General features: G+C 33.2%; 1 protein-coding gene across 6 annotated transcripts in view; it reads right to left on the bottom strand.

Annotated features, from left to right (window-relative positions):
- LOC145284502 (uncharacterized) overlaps positions 1-20,985 on the bottom strand; it is a 424,059-nt gene that overhangs the window by 81,434 nt on the left and 321,640 nt on the right. For all 6 annotated transcript variants that reach the window (XM_080133383.1, XM_080133382.1, XM_080133384.1 and 3 more), the window contains one exon: positions 6,478-6,570. The gene's annotated coding sequence lies outside the window, so the exon portion shown is untranslated. The remainder of the gene's footprint in view (positions 1-6,477; positions 6,571-20,985) is intronic.

The raw sequence follows: 20,985 nt of genomic DNA, 5'->3' as shown, positions 1-20,985 counted from the left end.
CGAAAGCAAAGAAGGAAAGGAATTCTTTTATCCGTGACGTTGGAAACGGAAGAAAGCCGCGCGCGCACGCGCGTGTGTGTGTGTGTGTGTGTGTGTGTGTGTGTGTGTGTGTGTGTGCATCTGATCAATGACTTTTCTAGCCTCCGGGTTGGGAACATGGTGTAGTATCTGTTCTCTCTTCAGTTAAAACAGACATGATTTTTTAGACATTTCATGGATTAACAAACGAAGCATGTGAGGTCCCCCTCCACGAGTGAAAAATTTACTTTCATCATGTTTGTGCAATATTTAAAAAAAAAAAAAAAAAAAAGAATTAGTTATTGAGAAAAGTGTGAATAAATAAACAAATGAACGATTTTGGGGCAATTTTGCACCAATAATTCTCCTTGGGAGGCGAGGCAAACAAAGTTATCCCGGAAAATCCGTTCTGGTAAAAATTTACTTTCACCATGACTATTGTTTGTGCAAAATTAAAAAAAGAAGAAAAAAATCCAAGGCATGGTTATTAAGAAAGGTGCAAACAGATGAACAGGAGTGAATTACTAGGTTCAATCCCTCCTTTGTCAGGAGATCAATTAAAGGGAAGTAACTAATTTTTTATTAAAGAGTTACTCTCGTTATGCCGACTAATTTTACAAAGAATCTATATAAAGAAGAATTGTGTTTGTGTTCAGAATGGGCTGGGAAGAGGAGAAAGAGGGGGCAATTTTTTTATTTCCATTCCATCCACAGTAATGTTTTTTGGAAACTGGATATCCCTCACATAGCAAAAACGACCTTATGCCTAACTTTTCCCTTATGAGGAAGCATGTAAATAGAGATTTTCATGATGTTAGCCTTTATAACTGATAAAAAAAAAAAAAAATTACGTTCAGATGTCTTTAATAATTTACAATACTTACAGGGAATATATTGTTGTAATACTTGGCTGCTATATTTAATGACTATGCCAGAAAAATTTCTATGAATTGAATATCTAGTTTTGTTACTAAGTTTATTTGTACCTTTTTCTATTTTTTCTTTATTAATTTAAGCCAAACATAGATATTTATATGAATTGAACATTCATTTTTCCTTCTTTGTACTTGCATATTTACTGAGACTTTCAAACTGATACCATCAGTTAATCATACCTCTTTGTTCATTATAGGCTATAAGCTTAAGCAGGCGTTATTGTAGTAGTCACATATTCTAATTGTATTATGCACTACTTTCCTTTGATATAAATAGATATATGTAGCAGTGGGGTGATTGCTCCCCCCCACACACACTTCAGCCAATCAGAACAGGATTCGTACACATTTTCAATGTCCATTTTAAAGGACTTTTCAAAGTTTTTCAAGGCCTTCTTTCAGACAAAATTCAAGTTTTCAAAACAAAATTTGATATATAAACAATGATATAATACACCAAAAAACTTAATTGACAACAGGAAAAGTCATTTTTATTTTTTATTTCTTTATTTCATGAAGTAGTTTTAAAAGACCACACAGATATTTACATGAAGTTTTTTAATGCACAAGAAAAACTAATCAACTATTTACAACTTTCCTTCGTTTTGTGCTTCATGCCAGCCATTTGTGATTTCAAGGCACTTTCAACCATTTTGCTCAAACAAATGCCTTTTTACATACACAACAATATGATTGTTGACAATCATATTACATTCCCTGAGCCATTTATATTTGTCTAACCAAGTGCGATTAAATGTTATTCTTTGAATTTCCGGTATTGTGGACACAAAAGTTATGTCCCTTTATCACAAGACTACTCGATGTTATTATATACTAGGAGGGGGGGGGGTGCTACCCGGCGTTGCCGGGGTTTTTAGAGGCGTGTGGTTGGTGTGTGATAAAATGAAAACAAAGCAAAGTAATAACCCTGTTTAAATATTATAAAAACAAATAATGTTAAAACTATTTAAAAAAATCGTGAAAAAAAAAACAAAAAAAAAAACAATTAAAAAAATGAACGTGATGCAATACGAATGGTGCGGCGGGTGTTTGAAAAATCCCCAAAAAGTTTGAGAGGGGTGGGGCTCGAACTCGAATCATTGAAGCGAAAGCGCAAAACGTGAATTAGGTCAAATATCAATTCCGCAGTGAAGTTTGTTTTGGTTTAGTTTCAGTAGTCCCGTATCACACTCGAATTCTAAATGAATTTTTTTGTTTTCTCGAATTCTAAATGAATTTTTTTGTTTTCTCGAATTCTAAATGAATTTATTTGTTTTAATTTTAATTTAAGTGTAATGCAAGTGAATTCACGATATCGTTGCGTGGTAATAATAAATAGTAAAGAATGAATTCTTTGTGTAAAAATAAATGTTGAGTTGAAAGCATTAATAAACAAAGGTCATAGTTAGAATTCACAGTTAGAGTCGTTAAAACCGGTTAGTCCCGTAGGTTGTGTCTTACACTAACTAAAAAAAGCAAAAAGAAAACAACAACAACAATAATAATAATAATAATAATAATAATAATAATCGTGTTTTTGCGTTTTTTTTAAATTTTTTTATTTTATTTTTATTTTATTATGGGAATAACAGAAAGTATAAATCAGGGGAAAAAGATAAAAAAATCCCCCCAAAACGGCATAAATAACTTTGTACGATTCCAAACCGGTGTTTCCTCATACTGTTCCTTGTGAACGCATCCGCTGCGGTGTAAATGGGGAGCAGGGAAAGGAGGAATCTAATAGATAGAAAAGATGTTGCAACTTCCATTGAATCTAACTGATTTTGGCAGTGGACTCTCACCAGAGAAAATATAGGAGTGTATCATTGTCAAGGAACTGTAGAGGTACTAAGCCTATAACACTCCTCAGATAATGTGCTACAGTTTGTATGCATTACATTTGCATGTAATGTCATGATTTTTAATCCTATTAAGGTCAAAGTCGGAGGGGAAAAATGAGTTCACTTTATTTATATAGAAGAAGATAGATAGATAGATAGATAGATAGAAGAGAAGAGGGAAAAGATTACATTATATCAGGTAGTTTTGTGATAAAGGGACATAACTCTCAAATCCACAATAATAGGATGCAATTTCAGAACAATGTATTTCGATTTTATTTTCAATATTTTAAAAATATTTTAATGTTATTTTATTAATAATTAAAAAAAAAAAAAATTCAATAATATTTATTTCGATTTATTTTTAATATTTCAACAAATTTTTACTGGATATAAAGAGTATAAAGGCCTTTTCCATATTTTCAAGGATTTTTTATAGGTAATAATAGAAATAAGGCCTTTTCAAGGCAAAAGAAAAATTCAAGGACTTTTCAAGCCTGTGTGGACCCTGCAGAAAATCTAGTGTAGGAACACAAAGCGATCGATTTTATTCTTTTTTACAGTACTCATCTGATTTAATTTGCCGGCGGTGGCAGTTGGAACCAGCATATTGATAAAAATGAGTTGCATGCTGCACTTTATGAAGACTGTTGTTTTAATTCCTTTTTCAGTATAGCCCAATAAAATAGATTTTTTTATTCAAAACTTTGATGTAATCTGTTAATTAGCTTTTGGAGTCATATGAACTTTCTATTACAGCCTTTTATTCCATTAAATTATGAGAACGATCACTCATTATATACTTATGCAATAGGTAAATACATTTTTTATGTGATAGCATTACGAGGTTTCATAATTGGCTAATGGATACAGTAACAGGCTCTGAAATTGACTCTGCCAAATTAAAATCCAATTGAATCTTCTATTATGATTATTTTACACACTATCAGGGAAAACATGAATTCACAAGTTTCTTCTAAGCAAGTGATAACATGACAACTATTATTCAGCATCATTATCTTTGGTTTAACGTCCATTTGACATGATGTTGGCAGATGTTGGACAGCTTTAAGAAATTGATTTCCATACGAAGCTATCTCTGCAAGGGCTTTATTTATCTCTCTTTCTCTGAAGTACGTCCTCATCACTTCCACCCACATTTTTCTTGACCTTCCCTGCTACCTCAATTTCTCTAATTCTACTAACCCCAAAACTTTCATCCATTCTTTCAATGTGGCCATACCATCAGAGTTTCCTGTTCAGTACATATTTCCCTACACTTCGTGTCATACACACACATATTATATATATATATATATATATATATATATATATATAATCCAAGGTAAAATCCAATGGAGGGTGGTCAAAATAGGGATCAAAAAGTAGGACTAAATGCAATCTATTTTTTTTACCTTTATATATATAAAAGGAATACTAAAGTGCAGTAAGAATACAGATTGTAATAGTCCAACTAAATATTAGTATCAATAAAATAGCCTGGAATATACTATTAAAAAACATGCAATTGATTCTGGAATATGTCAATATTCATTGGATTTTATAACGATTCTAGTATATTCATTATTTCAATTTGGGTATCCTTTTTCACATTCTTTTAATTTTTAATTTTTCAATCTAAAATTTTCAATCTATGTGCTATTTAAGCAAAATTCATAACTACCCATTTTATTAACAACATTTCCTCTGATAAGAGCCATTTATTGAAAATCCATGGGTTACAGAAAAGACTAATAATGATCTGTACTCCTTTGTCAAACAATAAATTTTGCTGTAATTATACATAGTTTAACTAAAAATTACCATATATATATACATACACTAGCAGATATACCCGGCAGTGCTCGGTATTAAACATAATGTTAAATTCCTTAAACAAATATAAAAAAAAAGAAAAACAATCTGAGACATGTGCATACGAGTATTATGCTTTTCTAAACAGTTCACTTCTTGTAAGTAAAAAAAAAATACTCAAGCTGAGATCGAAACCAAAAAGCACGATAACCATTAAGCCAGCTTGCCACGATCTTTAAAAAGTTTTTACAAACCTACTTATTAACATAGGGAAGCTGTCACATGAACGATTCACGCATGCATAGTTATGAAACAGTTGACAAACAGATACAAATCCGACGACCCTCCCCCAAGTACCAGTTTTTCAATTTTGACTCCTTAGCAGCTCTTTTTTTCGAATGAAAACCTATTAAAAGTTTTCCACATGTTTAAATAGCCTATATTCCAAATTTCATGTCTGTAGAGCAAAAATTTGTTGAGTGTATAGGTTGAGAAGGTTCCACACACACACACACACACATTCTCACTTTCATAGATATAAAGGTATATGGATATATATAATTAACTGAAATATATTTCTCCATTACTCTAAATACACGATGGAATATCCTTTTTAATCTTGGCTTGTTTTAGGCTTTTCATGCAAGCTTTTTAGTTTTTCAATCTATGTGCTAAATAGCAAAATGTATAACTGTCTATAAACATTATTTTGCTCAAACATTGTTCCATATATGATCAGTTCTTGGAAAGAAACTATGCTCATGGAAGTTTCGTTTAGTTTGAGAGAGAGAGAGAGAGAGAGAGAGAGAGAGAGAGTTTAGTTTTAGAGAGAGAGAGACTATTGACAGTGATTGTATCTAAATGAGTTTTTGTTGTGAATGTTTTACAGGCTACCTCAGATTGAAACGCAGTCGAGCACCTGCAATAAAACTAAGGAAAGAGCAGAGAAAGACTAGCAACGTCTCTTCTGTGAGAAATCGGTACACATTGTTGATATATAGATTTGAGCTTTACACAATTCTGTTTAGACCCAAGATTCCATTGGAAAACTAAAAATCTGCTCAACACAAACATTGATTTACAAGATTCTTGTCTATTTTATATACATTTTTTAATCTAAAAAATGTAATCCTTGAAAAAGATCTATTCACAAAGAATAAACACAAATATCATCTTTTTAAATCTCTTTCTTTCTCACACACACGTGTGTGTGTGTGTGTGCACGCGAGCGAGGGGTAAACTCAAACTAATTACCTGATGAGTTTTGGAAGACAGCTGCTAGGCTTAATAGTGGCTAATGTGGGCTATATTTAGTTGTATTTAGATTTGTGGAAGAAGATGTTGGAAGCCCTTCATGAAAACTCAGATATTTCTCATTTCAATGGAATTGTAAGCATAGGTATTAGACATAAATATTCTCCAATTTTAATTTTTCTTGTATTATTTTAACAATTTGTTAGGAAGCATAAAATTCCCTCAACTCTCAAGACACCTTAAGCTTACTTTCAAATTTAAGACCTTTGAGTCACAGGAAACGGATGTTTTTAAGGAAAACAAAACTGCGAATATTTCAATAAAAATTTTATAATGTACATAAAAACATTTACTAAACTAGATCATTATGGAATATTTAGAGCAAGGATCATTCTAAAAACATCCGTTTTCTGTGACTCACCCTATATATCCGGCTTTTAATCTTATAATCAATGCAAAACTGTTCTATTTAGTTAATTTTATCAATAACTAACAGAATACTCATCCCGAGACAAGTATTTGACTTGTTGATATAAGAAGGGGTGGAGCCATGGCAAAGGTGCAAGAATATTTTTGCATTTAAATGTCAATAATTGTAAAAATAATAAACTTACCTTATTTTAATTTCACGGCAATTATATAATTTGCCCTCTTTATTTTGGTTGTAAGGAGGCCTTACTCATGTCTACTATAAAAATATATTTAACCTGAAAAAAATAAGAAAAAGAAAATAAATTAAACAAAAAAAAAATTTATTTTTCCAAGGGAGTCACCACTTATCAAGTGCCAAAGGCCACTCGAGGATAAGGATTAATAAATATAGGGTGGTACTGCAGTAATAATTTATGGTGTAAGTTGGGTAGAATTTGATTATTTAAGGGAACGGTTCAACAAGAACTTGTTTACATTAGACTTGAAGGTTACAATATTGTAGTTGGCCGAGAAGCAGACCAGCAGAACAGTGTTCTAAAGGCGGGCAGTTCTAGGAAAGAAGTTTTGTTCATGGACTCTGCGTTTAGATTTAGGCACAGATGAAGAGTGGGAGGAATTGTTGATAGTGGTTGTAGCCAGTCGAGAGTTTTTTTTGTGAAAGTTTGGCAAGAGAAAACTTGAGAAGATTGGAGTTCAAACGAATGTTGAAGTTCTGTAAGCATGCCAACAATATCTTTTTAAATATTATAGTATAAAAACACAGTTCTACATAAAGGCAATGATAACCAAACAAAATGGTAATTTCTACATAGGAAAACTGAGTAATGAGATATTGAATTGAAATTTACAGCTTATGTCGAATAAACATGCCATTTTATAGAAGTACAAAACTATCATAAAATATATTAAAAAAAAGAAAGAAATATTAAACCTTTAAATTATTAATCAAATAAACACTGTGATATGCAAGTTACAACTTAAGAGTAAAAATAGTTTAAAATTCTGTCGTTCCTTTTTACTTGCCTCCCCCACGAGGGCAGAGTTAGATACAAGGCCAGTTTTTAATGTGGGGGGGGGGGGATCCAGCTCCCCAAAAATGGGGCGCTGGATAGGAACAAAAATAAAAACAAAAATTGCCTCGATCATGAAATTTCTCTCCACTGATCGAGGACAGAAAAAATGAAGTGTAGCACCAGAACAGATACTACACTGTGATCTTGTCCCGGAGGCCCACGAAGTCTATGCCGTGTTTCTCATCTTTTCCTGAATTTTATAACCAACATTCGAACATCCATTAGATATTTTTGAACAGTATTTTTTTTTTTTTTTTAATATTCGGGTTCATGATTGATATTAGAAAATAACTGGAACACTATAGAAAAAAACAAAAAACAAAAAAACAAACAAAATGCATTGAAACTGAAAGCGATAGATTTATCGATACTGCTACCGATCAAACGGAAACATTTTGTCATTTTAACTCACTGAAACGAGTACTCCTCAGCATACATCTAAAATAACTTGATTATTCAAAATAAACATAAAATAAAAATTCTTATTAAAGTAAAAAAAAAATATTAGTGAATATTTATTAGATATTTTTTTATAATAAAAAAAGGATAAATGTTTTCTCTTCAAAGTAAACAATGTATCAAATATGTATAATGAGTTGACATAAAAGTATAAACATTTCTTATAAATATGTTGTTTGGTCAGATAAAAGAGAACGAAAATTTGTTCCTAATTTAATTTTATTTTTACCTACTTTTAATTTTAAATGAGTTTTACAAAAGCTTCAAGACCTTTTATAATCGTTAAGGACGTCGGATTGACAGTGCTGGTTTCAAATTTGGAGTTAGCTTGGCTCTTATATAAATTTTTTACATAAAAGCCACCACTTATCAAGGCCCGGAAGCCACTCGAGGATAAGGGTTAATGAGTGTACAGTAGTCAATGGGATAATATCGTAGTAATCGTTAGTATTGTAAATTTGGTAAATTGCATTACTTAAGGGGACGGTTCAACAAGAATTTGTTTATGTTAGACTTGAAGATGCCCAAATTGTAGTTGGGTAAACCGTTTAACTGATATACACAGACAAATTAGCTTTATATTTGATGAACCCTTGCGTCGATTTCTATGCATGAGCTCGGCCACAACTAAGTTGTTCAGAAAATCCACACAGATGATTTTTTTATAATGGTGAAGACTTTGTGCAGAACCAACCACACTGTTTTGGTACAACTGCTAATCTTTGTCGGTGCAATGGCTGCCACAAGATAGACCTCAGGTTTTACATCAGAGTCTTTCCTTCTCTAAGATGCAGGTATTAACAGAGACCAGGGATGAATCTCTCCCAGTGAATTAAACGCGCACCCAGATACCAATCTGGAAATTTCAACGTCTTGGCGTGATACATACAGCACCTAGCTTTCCCAAATGGCCACTCATCTGGTACTGGCACGGATTATCGTTGCTTAACTTTGGTGATCTGGTGAGAAACGGTGTGTCAACGTAATTGTGTTATATATATATATATATATTTATTTTGATATAATATTGAAATACCTCCTCTTCTCCTTACCCCTCCTTTTTATCTCCCTCTCTCCCCTCCCTATATCACTATATCTCCACCCACGCCTAGCTGAATTTGCTAATCCCCCACCACACTACAATCTAATGTATTTTAAACTTCAAAACTTAACTATTGCCCCCCCCCCTTTTTCTTCTGGTATTTCCTCTAAAATCGTTCTTCCAAATAATAATAGCCATTTCTGCAAGGTCCGACGAGGCTGCTGGATCGTAGATATGGCCCGGCAACCGAAATATGTGTAATTAAACAGATAAAACGGTAATAAAAAAATAAAACGCATATTTGCTCTGCAATAATATTGAGCACTCTTCAGGTTTTTACTAATTACCATTTTTGCTATATATATATATATATATATATATATATATATATATATATATATATATATATCGATGGTTTATAGATAGATAGATTCCTTCTGTGAGTAATATAGATTAGACATTTGTAATTACAATTGCATAATAACACTAAGAATCAAATTGAAACGAACATAAAACATGAATGAAAAACAAACAAGCGAAAAACGAAGAAAACACACTATGGTTTTGATTTTAGTGTAAGATTAAATAAAATAGAAAAGATTCAACAAACTATTTTTAAATTTCTTAATTTGTTTTTTCATTTGGAAGGTCATCTTTATCAAGGCTCGGAGGCCACTCTAAAATAAGGTTGGTTGGTTGTTTTTGTTTTATGGCATATCAACCTTTTTCAGGTTATTTAATGCCAAATCTAGTTATTTTGAGGAACGATTTTTAATGGAGTATATTTGTTTTTTAAGTCGGATTCTATTTAACCCATAGTTGGGACACTAACAGGTACTACCACTCTGGGTCAGAGTGGACCTGGGAGCAATGGCAATTAAAGGGTGGCTCCACACTTCTCAAGGCCCGCAAGGTGGGACCTCACCATCGGATATAGTTTTAGGTCATATCCAGAACCGTTGTATAAAGGGTTCTTTTTAAAATATTTTATAAAGGCCAATTTTTTTAAGATATGAGAGTATGGTGTGGGGATTGTTTTTATCAAATAACTCTTTAATAGTGTTTTCTTTGTAGAATCGATTTCTTACTGTTACAAAATCAGTACATTCAATTAATATGTGTTTGATTGTGAGTGATGTTTGACAAGGTATACAGATGGGTTGGCTTTCTTTTTTTAGGAGATATGAGTGGATTAAGTGGGTATGGCCTATTTTTATTATTGTTAGTTTGACGTCTTCTTTTCTGTTTAATTTCGTATTTTGTTCTTGTTTTTTTTATTTTTGGCATGATTTCGTGAAGTTTGTTGTTAGGGTGTTCATTCCAGTAGGTTTGCCATTTCTCTGTTGTATATGCGTTGATACGTCTTTTTAGATCTATGTATGGAATTTTAAAATTTGCATCGATTGGGAGATTTAAGGCGTTTTTTGCTGCTGAATCTGCTAATTCATTACCTTTAATACCGGAATGGTTCGGTATCCAGCAGAAAATGATTTCTTTTTTACTGTTTAGTTCAGTTAATTTTTGGAGTAATTTTGCGATTAGGGGGTTGTTCCTCTTTTTATTTTTTAATCGCTTTTAGAGTAGATTGGGAGTCGGAAAGGATTATAAATTTTTTTTTTTTTTTTTTGTTATTGGAGGCGAGTTTGAGAGCTAGGATTAGAGCATGTATTTCAGCACTGAAGATTGAGGTTTCTTTTGGGAGGTTTGAATGTTTTTTGATTGATTTATTGAGTATTGCTGCACTGGCTGTTGCGTTATTTTGGTTAGACCCATCTGTATAGATGTGTGTGTGGTCTGGATAATTTTCTTTGCTTTTATCGAGATTATCATCATAAGTTATTGGATGAGTATGTTTCTTTTCATATTTAATTAAACTTAGGTCGATGTTAGGGGGATACGATTTTCCAGGGAGGGGTTTTGAGTAGGACAGTTTCGTGAATTTTAGTTATGGGTAGACTTGCTTCTTTGGAAATCGATTTTATTCTAAGTCCAAAGGTTTTGATTGCATTTTCTTTTTGGTCGAAAAGGTGTTTACGGTTTGGATTTAAAGTGCTATTGTGTGCTGGGTTTGTGGGGTTGGCTGTAAGTTTTGTGTAGTATTTTAGACCAAGGTTTTGATTTCTGAGCATTGGAGGATTTTCATGCGCTTCTGCATACAGGCTTTCTACAGGGGAGGTTGGAAATGCTCCTAGTGCTAGTTTTAGTCCGGAGTGGCATATTGTGTTGAGGGTTATTAGATATGACTTTCTGGTGGATTGATATATGAAGCTACCATAATCTATTTTTGATCTAATTAATGCTCTACATAGTTTGAGTAGTGTGTTCTTGTCAGCTCCCCAATCTGTATGGGCGATGACTCGTAGGAGTTGTAATGCTTTATTACATTTGGTTTTGATGTGATTGATGTGTGGAATGAAATTTAGTTTTTTGTCAAAAATGATTCCCAGGTGCTTGTGTTCATTTACGAATGGAATTTTTTCGCCTTCAATCTGTAAGGTTAGGTCAGGGTGGAGTTTGCGTTGGTTACAGAAATGGATGCATTTTGTTTTAGTTTTGGAGAATTTGAAACCATTCTTAGTTGCCCATTTATTAATTTTATTTATGTTATGTTGTAGTTTTCTTTCAATAGTATGAGTGTATTTAGATCTGTAGCTGATTGAGCTACATATAAGGAGCTTTGTATATCAGAAGAGAGTTCTTTTATAATGTTATTGATTTTTATGTTAAAGATAGTTGTTGATAATATGCTGCCTTGGGGCACTCCTTGATTTTGTGGGTCTGATAAAGTTGAGTCTATGCGAACTTGGAAAGATCTGTCTGTTAGGAAGTTTTTTATGAATTTAGGTAATATTAGTCCAATGTTGTGAAGATCTTTTATGATACCGTGTTTCCAGATAGTTTCATATGCTTTCTTAAGATCGAAAAAAAAACAGATGTTATGTGTTCCTTATTGATAAAAGCTTCTCTGATATAATTTTCGAGGTTAGCGATGTGGTCTATATGTCCTCGATTTTTTTGGTATCCACACTGGACTTCAGAAATTATTTTGTTGTCATCTAGATACCATATAAGACGGTAGTTAATCATTCTTTCGAACGTTTTGCATAGGCAGCTTGTGAGAGCTATTGGTCTGTAGTTTTCTGGGTTTGATGTATCTTTTCCTAATTTGAGTATCGTATTATTGTTGCATTTTTCTATGAAGTTGGGAAATCTTTTGTTTCCCATATTTTATTATAAATTTTGAGAAGGAGTTTTAATGATTCGGGTGGAATTTCTTTAAGGAAGCTGTAGTGCACTTCATCTGATCCTACAGCTGAGTTATGGGATTTTTCTATGGCGGTTTCTAGTTCATTGAGTGAGAAGATTTCATTGTAAGGCTCTTGGTTTTTGGAGTTAAGTTTCTTTCTTCATGTTTCTTAATTATTTGAAATTGTCTGTTGTAGTGTTTTGAGGATGAGTTCTCGGCAAAGGTTTTAGCTAGTGTGTTAGCAATATCTTTTTTATCAGTTATTTTCTGACTATTTGTGAGAAGATGTTTGATTGGATTCGGATTATATTTTCCAGTTATTTTCCTAATCATTTCCCAGACGGTTTTGGGTTTAGTGGTGATGTTGATTTTGTTGACAAATTGTTGCCAGCAGGATCTTTTGGATTCTTTAATTGTTTTTCGAGTTTTAGCTCTTTTGTATTTGTATTCTATTAAGTTGTTCGTTGTGGGTTGTTCTTTAAATTTTCTTAAGGCTGCCTTTCTCTGTCTAATGGCTGTTTTACATTCTGGATTGAACCATGGTTTGTTTGTTTTTTCAGGAGAAATTTTGGGTATGCATTTTTTGGCTATTGTTATGAGTACTTCCGTGAATTCTTCTATTGTTTGGATTTGATGTTCTGTTAGTTTTAGTGAACAAAGTTCTTTAAATTCGGCCCAGTTGGCTTTGTTTGTGTTCCACCTGGGTATGTGGTTTTGGATGGAGTTACTGTAATTGATTATAATAGGGAAGTGATCACTTCCATAGGGTTCTTTGTAAGTGCTCCATGTATAATCCAAGAAGCTTGATGGATCACACATGGTAAGATCAATGGCACTATTTGATCCGTTTGTTGGACTTAAGTATGTGGGATTTTTTTGATTGAGAAGGCACAAGTTATTTTTGTTAATTAATTGTTCAATTTTGTTTCCTTTTGAGTTTGTGACTTCGCATCCCCATAACGTACTGTGGCAGTTAAAGTCTCCTAGAAGAATGAATGGTGAAGGTAGTTGGTTTATTAAATTTTCTAGTTCATTTTCATTTATTGGTTCATGAGGAGGGAGGTATATTGAGCAGATTGTGATTGTTTTGTGTAATGTGACTTGAGTTGTAATTGCTTGGAGATTTGTTTTGACAGAGAAATTGCTTGGAGGTATGTTATTCCTTACAAGAATTGAGGTGCCTTCATTAGCACGAAAGCCTGTGTTATGGAAATAGTTGTATTGTTCATAGTTTGGTGTTTTGAAATGGTTATTGTTTTGTAGGAAGGTTTCTTGTAAGCAAACAATGGCTGGGTTGAAGAGTGAGGTAAATATAAGAAGTTCATTATAGTTAGATCTTATTCCACAACAATTCCATTGGTTAATTTGTTGTGTTTTATTTCTATCCATGAGGATGTTTGGTTTTCCTCTATTTCCATCTCTTTAGAAGTAGAGGGTTTATCTTTTGTTGGAGTTTGTGTCTTTGGTGAAGTGTTTTGCTGGGTTTTTTCTTTTTTTTTGTTTGGATCTGGACGCCGATCTGGATCTTGCTTGAGATGTTGCTGTTTTGGCTTCTTGTTCATTTTTTCCCTCTTGATTACTTGTGTTTGGTTTCTTTTTTTTTTATCTAGGATGTTTTCGGTTTCCATTTTTTCTAGAATTTGGAATCTATTTTGAGTGTCTATTGTTTGGTTTTCTTCTTTTCTGGAACATTCTTTATTTGCTGTTTTATCATTGCTTATGTTTTTATTAATTTCTGGTGGTTGTTTTGTTGGTTTCTGTGATTATATTTTTAATGGTTCTGTTGTGGATGGAATATTATTTTCTTTGTTTGAATTTGTTATTTCTATTTTGTTTCCCAGATTTGAGTATTTTTCTTTTAGGCTATTTTGAAATTCTGGCCATTCTTTAATGTTTAATGTAATCAGTTGGTTTATCAGTTCCCTATATTGATCATTTATTTCATTATGTTGGTATGGTTTAGTTGTCTTTTTTGTTGTCTCAGCATATGTGTTGTCTTTCATGTACGTCTCAACTATTTTTCTGGCTTCTAGCGATAGTTCATAACTTTGAACTACTCCTTTCGAAGTGTTTAGTGTTTTATGGGGAAAGACTTTGCACTTGTACTCATGGAAGTTCTTCATTTTGAGTAGAGATTGAGCATCTCTAAGGTTGGTTATCTCAACTAGTAGATTTCCATCTTTTGTTTTTTTGATCGTTTTTGGTTTACTTTTTGTGGATAATGTCTTTTCTATTAGGGAAGGTGATAAATTTCCAATTTTTTTTATTTTCGATTAATTCAATAACCAAAAATCGTGGGAAGTTTCCCTCGTCTATAGTTGGAGCGGTTTTTCTAGTTTTTAATTTTTGTTCTTCATCTGAGCTTGAGAGGTCAGTGTCAGAGTAATTGTTTCTTTTAAGGGTTTTGAGGGGGATGCATTTGTTTTTATCAGCCATGGATTTTGGGATTTATTTTTCATCAACCACGCTCCCTACCCACTTCGGAGTCCAAAATTGGGGCACATTAAGGGGGAAACCCATTCGCCTTGACCATGTCGGGGCGACGTGGAGGAATTCTCAAGCACTATATTTTCTGTTCAATATGTCTTCAAAAATACATTTGCTCAAATGGAGTGTTGAGTTCTGGTCTTTCCAATTGATTGACCCTTGCCATCGCCTTCTAGCACTTACTTGGTTTGCCTATTTTTTGTAGTGGGGGAAGAAAAAAAAAGATGGGAGTACCTTTAAGTTTTGTTCTTTGTTGTGGTAATTGGTACTTTGGGTGTAAGTGCTAGGGCTTAGCGTGACTGGCCGATTGGTCGGATCGGGCTTCTCCAACCGCCCATTTAGCCGAAGTAAAGGCCAAAGTAATGTGTTGCAGTGCCTAGACTTTTATGCACACAGGTCTAGGTTAGCTCAATCACCAGGATCACGTCCTAAGGCATTACGGGTAGCAACCCACGGCTAACTGGTTACCCCATTGAGGGATTTTTATCCTCTGCAGGGGGGCAGTTGGCTTATTCTAGTGCCCTACCAACAAGGCAAAAAAAAAGGGGGGCGGGGTTGGTAAGTAGGGAAGGAAAAGAAAAGAGGGGAAGGGGGTTGTTGTTTTTGTTTTTGCAGAACATAATTAAGTTTTACAAAAGAGAATAGAAAACAAAAAGAGAAAATCGATGTAGGTGCATTTCGTCTCAGGAAGCCAATAGACAGCCTGATCTGGTAGCACCAGTCTAAAATAAGGGTTAATTGTTAGGTAGATGGTGAGACAGTAAAATCAGTAATGGTGGAACTAGGGTAAAGCTAAGAGGATGACTCAATAGGAATTTAGTCACATTAGATTTAAAGACGACCATGTTATTGTCAGCCGAGAAGCAGACATGCAGTATTGTGTTCCACAAATGGACAGTTCTAGGAAAGAAACTCTGCTCATGGAATTTTCGTTTAGTTTTGGGCACAAATTTTGAATAAAATAAAAAATGTTCAACAAATATTACTTTTAAATTTCTTAAAATTCATTATTTATTTTTGATTAAAGACAAAATGAATATCCTTACAAGTATTGTTCGTTTAGTATATAAAATTATCTTGTTGGATTCTCAATTTTTGTCATTAATTGCTTCAACCCTAAAAAACTAGATATTTTATTCCGATTCATCAGTTCGTCGTACTTATCTGTGCAGCATGTTGCTATTCACTTTAGTTCCTCCAAAAATTTACTTTATCCAGCTTGGATTTTCTTACTGGTGGGTAATTATCTTTAAAAACTCTAAATTCCTTTAAACATAGTTACTTCCCTTAAGGAGGAGGAGAGGAAATGAATGAAACTTCTTTCTAGATATAGAAATTTTAGGAGACATTTGCAAGGGAGTAAACGTCTGTAACTACTTAAAAAAGAATAATAAAATAATAAAAGTGTGGTACAAAATAAAAAAAGAATTCAACATTCTATTTGACGTTTGGAATATTTAAAAATAATATTTTAGTAAAAAAATAAAAACAAACCGAAAAAAACAAAAAACAAAAAAAACAAACCCCCCCAAAAAAACAAAAACAAAAAACAAACAAAAACAAAAACAAAAAAAACAAAACAAAAAATACTACAGAATAGTTTAACATTAAAAGCGATTCAAGAATAAAAGGCAACCAACCAGGCACACATGGCTAGTGCTAAATAGGAAAATAATGCTAAAAGATTAAATCTTTAAGATGTTCAAATCCCATCAATTCTTCATCAAGAATACAGAATAAAATATACTGTTTAACACAAAACTGATAGCAACACTAATACATATGCAAATTAGCATAAACGAATTACAAGAGAAAATTGTAATATTTATGTATCAAATGTAATAAATCAAAAAGTGAAACGATTTTATAACACTTGTTCAACAGATTCACTTTGGAGTGTATTAAAGTCAATTTAAAAATAATTGTAAATAATGAAATAATACATATTTCATTTTGTAATATTTACATATAAAATGAAATTCCAATTTTATAATTGACAAAATAAATTTGACTTTTCAAGAAATGAATGATCAAGCGATTTTCTACGTATACAGTGTTGCTTGAAAGTTTGCACCTCCATGCTCTGCATCCCCGAAGCAAGGTGTTATTTACTTCCTTCTTGCCATAGGAAGATGTAACACAAGCTCCGAAGATGGGGGAGAGTCAAGCCAGTGATCCTGAAATAGGTACACTTTGTCCTAATAAAAATTGCCTCGGCAGCTCCATCAGCATTCTCCGGTAGGGGTACCTCAGGTAATAAGCAATAAACTTATTCAACTCAAAATACTGGAGGCAATGACCTGGGAAGGTGGACCTCTTAGAACTGCAAAAGACGTCAGCCATTTCTTCAGTCAACAGGGAAAAAGCCATTTCAAAAATGGCATACACTCTGTTGGCTTTGAAGACGAGGTAATTCCTGTCTGAGTAGATATTTTAAAAGAATTGAGCACAAAATTAAAAATAATAATTGTATTTTAATTATTTAAGAAAGAAAGATTCATTTCATCAAAACTGAAAAAATTGAAATTATAAAAAAATACATTAATTTTTGTTCATACCTTTCGACACATCCAACCATAGATACTGTATTACTTGAATTTTCTCCACATAAAATAAAAATGGCCTCGTGCCTAACTCTGCTTTTATGTGGAGGCAAGTAAATAAGGACCGTCTCTATGGAGAGGGGGTTCACAACTTAGTCTTTCTCTATTATATTATTTCTATAGAAAGTGTTCGACTGAACCCCAATCTATTGTTCATCCTTTTAAAACATTCACAGCAAAAACTTGTCTTTTTAACACAATAAAAAAAAAAATCTTTCTTTTCTCCCTCAATGTATTTCGTATCAGGCGAAATTTCCACAGAGTTTCTTTACAAGGCAGGGCTTTAGATTGTGAATGAAACAGTCACATTTTCAAATGAATTTTCAAAGTGTAGACTAGAAATAATAAAACGCTTATCTTTTGGTGATTGTGTTTTTTCTTCACCGATAATTTTCCAAAGCTCATTACTGAGTGAAAAATGTCTTTACAACTTTTTTTTTTATTTAATAAACGAGCAAAGTCAAATTATTTAAATAATAAAAGTTTATTATAACAATTAAAATCAAGCTGTTAAAAAAACCACACACACACTTAAAGAAATTCGAATTTTTATACCTTCGAGTCTCAACATAAAATTCAGTGCATACTTAGAATTAAATTTATTTAAAAAAAAATACAGAAAAATCTTAATGATGTACATATTCGTCACGGAACCAAGATGTCATATTCCAAAAATCGTGTAGGTTTGGCTAATAACTTTTCTGTTTGGTTAGTAAACGAAAATATTTAGTTGTCAAAGGCCAAATAAAGAAATTTGTCCGTAGAGCCTTGCAAGGGCTTCCCGTCTGTTGAACACATTATCATTGGACTGCTTTAGGCTACAATGCAACCATCTTCAAATCCAATGTCAACAGAACGGTCCCTATAAGCAATCAAACTTAGTTCACTCTAATAGTTTCTTTTCTCAAACTGTTAGATTTTGGACCTCCCCATTTCTAATGTACAAATATTTTAATGTAATGTGAACAAATATCTCGCTGCTCAACACCCTACTTAGAGTGCCTTTGTAGGTACGTCATCTAATTCAAAATAGCCCCTTACATCTCAGTGGCAATGTGTCTCGTTTGGGGTTAATATGAGGGGAAAAAAATCATTAATCATTTTCAATTCTTGCATTCCTACTTCCACTTTCTCACAGAAAAAACGCTGCGAGTCTATCTTTGCTCCATCATCATTTTCATGGCAGGTGCTTGACAGAGCCCCCCCCCTCGTAAATCATTCGCAAGAAACACTTATCTAGCTAAAATTACAATTTTCCTTACACTCGATCTGTGCCTAAAACTAAACAAAAATTCTATGAGCAAAGTTTCTTTCTTAGAACTGACCGTCTGTGGAACACAATAACGCGGGACTACTCCCCAGCTGACTATAACTGCTTCCAAGTTTAATGTAAAATGAGTTCTTGTTGAGCCGTCCTCTTAAATAATTAAACCCTGTCCTTAAACCCACCATTACTGATCATCACGGTGTTGTCTAACCGTCTGACATTCATTAATCCTTATCCTCAAGTGGCCTTTAGGCCTTGATAAACAGTGACCCCCAATTACAAAAAATGTATTTATACATATATATAATATTGTCATCTTTCAACTAGCTGTCATTTCATCTAATTAACCCTTTAACTCGAGTGGATTTTGGTCTAAATAAATGAGGACTCAAACAAAAGCATTAATACATATATTTTTGTGTAGACTAGTTAGTGTATTTAATTAATAAAAGAAAAGTGCTTTTGTTGTAATTTTTCATTCATGCTACGTTCTAAAAATAGAGTTAATAACTTAATACTCAAACATAAATGTATGTCCTCTGTAGATTTTAATCTTGTAATAGATGAATGAGAAAATAAAAAGAATTTACTTCCCCCTCCCCCACACCTTATATTAGTTCTTCATTGTTTGCTCTTAGCTTTTGATTTGCCATTTAATTAACTTGTAACAAAGAGAAATCCGCACAATAGAAACTATTTTGGGTGTTATTTTAAGTCGCCTAATATAGGTAACCTTGTTTAATTATTCTTGGGAAAAACAATTATTTCCAGTGAATAGTCTGGAATAACTTAAATTTATTTAGATGACAAAACAAAAAACGAAACAAAAAGAGTAGACAACTTCTACAAATTATAATAGAATGAGATTTTTATATTGTTGGAGAGAAATGACCTATAGCAGCAGGATTGACAGATTGGCTGCCTTCTATCTCGAGAGACAATGGACAACATCTGAAAGGGTATCGAAGCGATGTTGTCTTATGGCATATCAACTCTTTTTAAATTATTTCATACCAAACTTAGCCATTTTGGTTAAAAGCTTCGTTTAAACTTCCAAATATCTTAATATTGATTCGTAAGGTTGCCTTATCTATCTATCTATCTATCTATCTATCTATCTATCTAGCTAGCTATCTATCTATCTATCTATCTATCTATCTAGCTAGCTAGCTACGATTATATAAAAGTCACTGTGTGTGTGTGTGTGTGAGTTCATTCCCTATAGGTTCCGAAACGGCTGAGTCTATCTTTTGCAAATTTCATACAAAGATGATTTATATGTCTGTCAGTGTTCTTAGATAGGTTTTGTACAAAAATTCATCCGATAAGTATCCAAAAATCGAAAAAATATGATCGTAAAAATAGTCTTTCTTACAGGGGAATATTTTACATTAAACCAGCAAGAGAGAGAGAGAGAGAGAGAGAGAGAGAGAGAGAGAGAGAGAGAGAGAGATAATAAAATCCCAGCAAATCATTTCTTCATTTGCATATTTTAAACCTAAACATTAATTAGTAGTGACTTTTCCAGGGCATTCATCGTCAAGTCCAAATATCAGCTGACGTGATTTGTAAACAAAATGAAATTTGATGAACGACATTATTTATTTTGTTTTTTGCAAATTAGTCCACCGGGCAAAATATTCCTCGTAATATATTATAATCAATAGAGGATTGATTCTATAATACATACGCAATTTGCATGAATCAAAATATGTTTAAGCGTATTGTACAACCAGGCAATTGAAATGATGGGGAGGCTCCCTGTTTTGACCAGCGGCTGGGTTTGACCTTTATTCCTGATCTAAAATGAACACATACATCAAATCTGTTGCTAAAGTCACTGCAAAAATGGTGGGATCATTCTACTGCTCCAGTAGATATGTCACGGATGATGTAATTCTCTGTGTAAGAGCCAAGTACATCCAAGGATGGAGTACTATTGCCACATCTGGGCAGGAGCTGCTAGAAAGATTTTATCCTACCTTGACAAAGTTCAAAATAGACTTTGTAGCCTAGTGGGGGATGCCCTTTTCTCTTCCCTACAATCTCTTTCCCACAGAAAAGACGTTGCGAGTCTAACTCTGCTTTATCATTATTTTCATGGCAAGTGTTTATCTGAGCTCCAATCTATGCACCCCTCCTCCGGCCAAACTTTTAAACACTTATCTAGCTGAAACCACTATAAATAATTTCCCCTACTCTTTATCTGTGCCTAAACCAAAACATAGATTCCATGAACAAAGCTTCTTTCTTAGAATTGCACGCCCGTGGAAGTCTGCTCCGTTTGCCTGCTTTTCAGGTGACTACAATATGGTAATCTTCAAGTCCAATGTAAACAAGTTCTTGATGAGCCGTCCCCTTAAGTAATCCAATTTAGCAAATTTCAACTACTAACGGTTACTATAATATTGTCCCATTGACTACAGTATACCCATTAACCCTTATCCTCGAGTGGCTTCCGGGCCTTGACAAGTGGTGACTTCTTTGTATATATATAAAAAAAAAAAAACGC

Source organism: Euprymna scolopes, chromosome 9, assembly GCF_053919585.1.
Source record: "Euprymna scolopes isolate OS-2025 chromosome 9, ASM5391958v1, whole genome shotgun sequence".
Classification (NCBI taxonomy): Eukaryota; Metazoa; Mollusca; class Cephalopoda; order Sepiida; family Sepiolidae; genus Euprymna; species Euprymna scolopes.
Note: the sequence above shows the minus strand (reverse complement) of the source record. Positions and strands in the feature narration are given on the sequence as shown.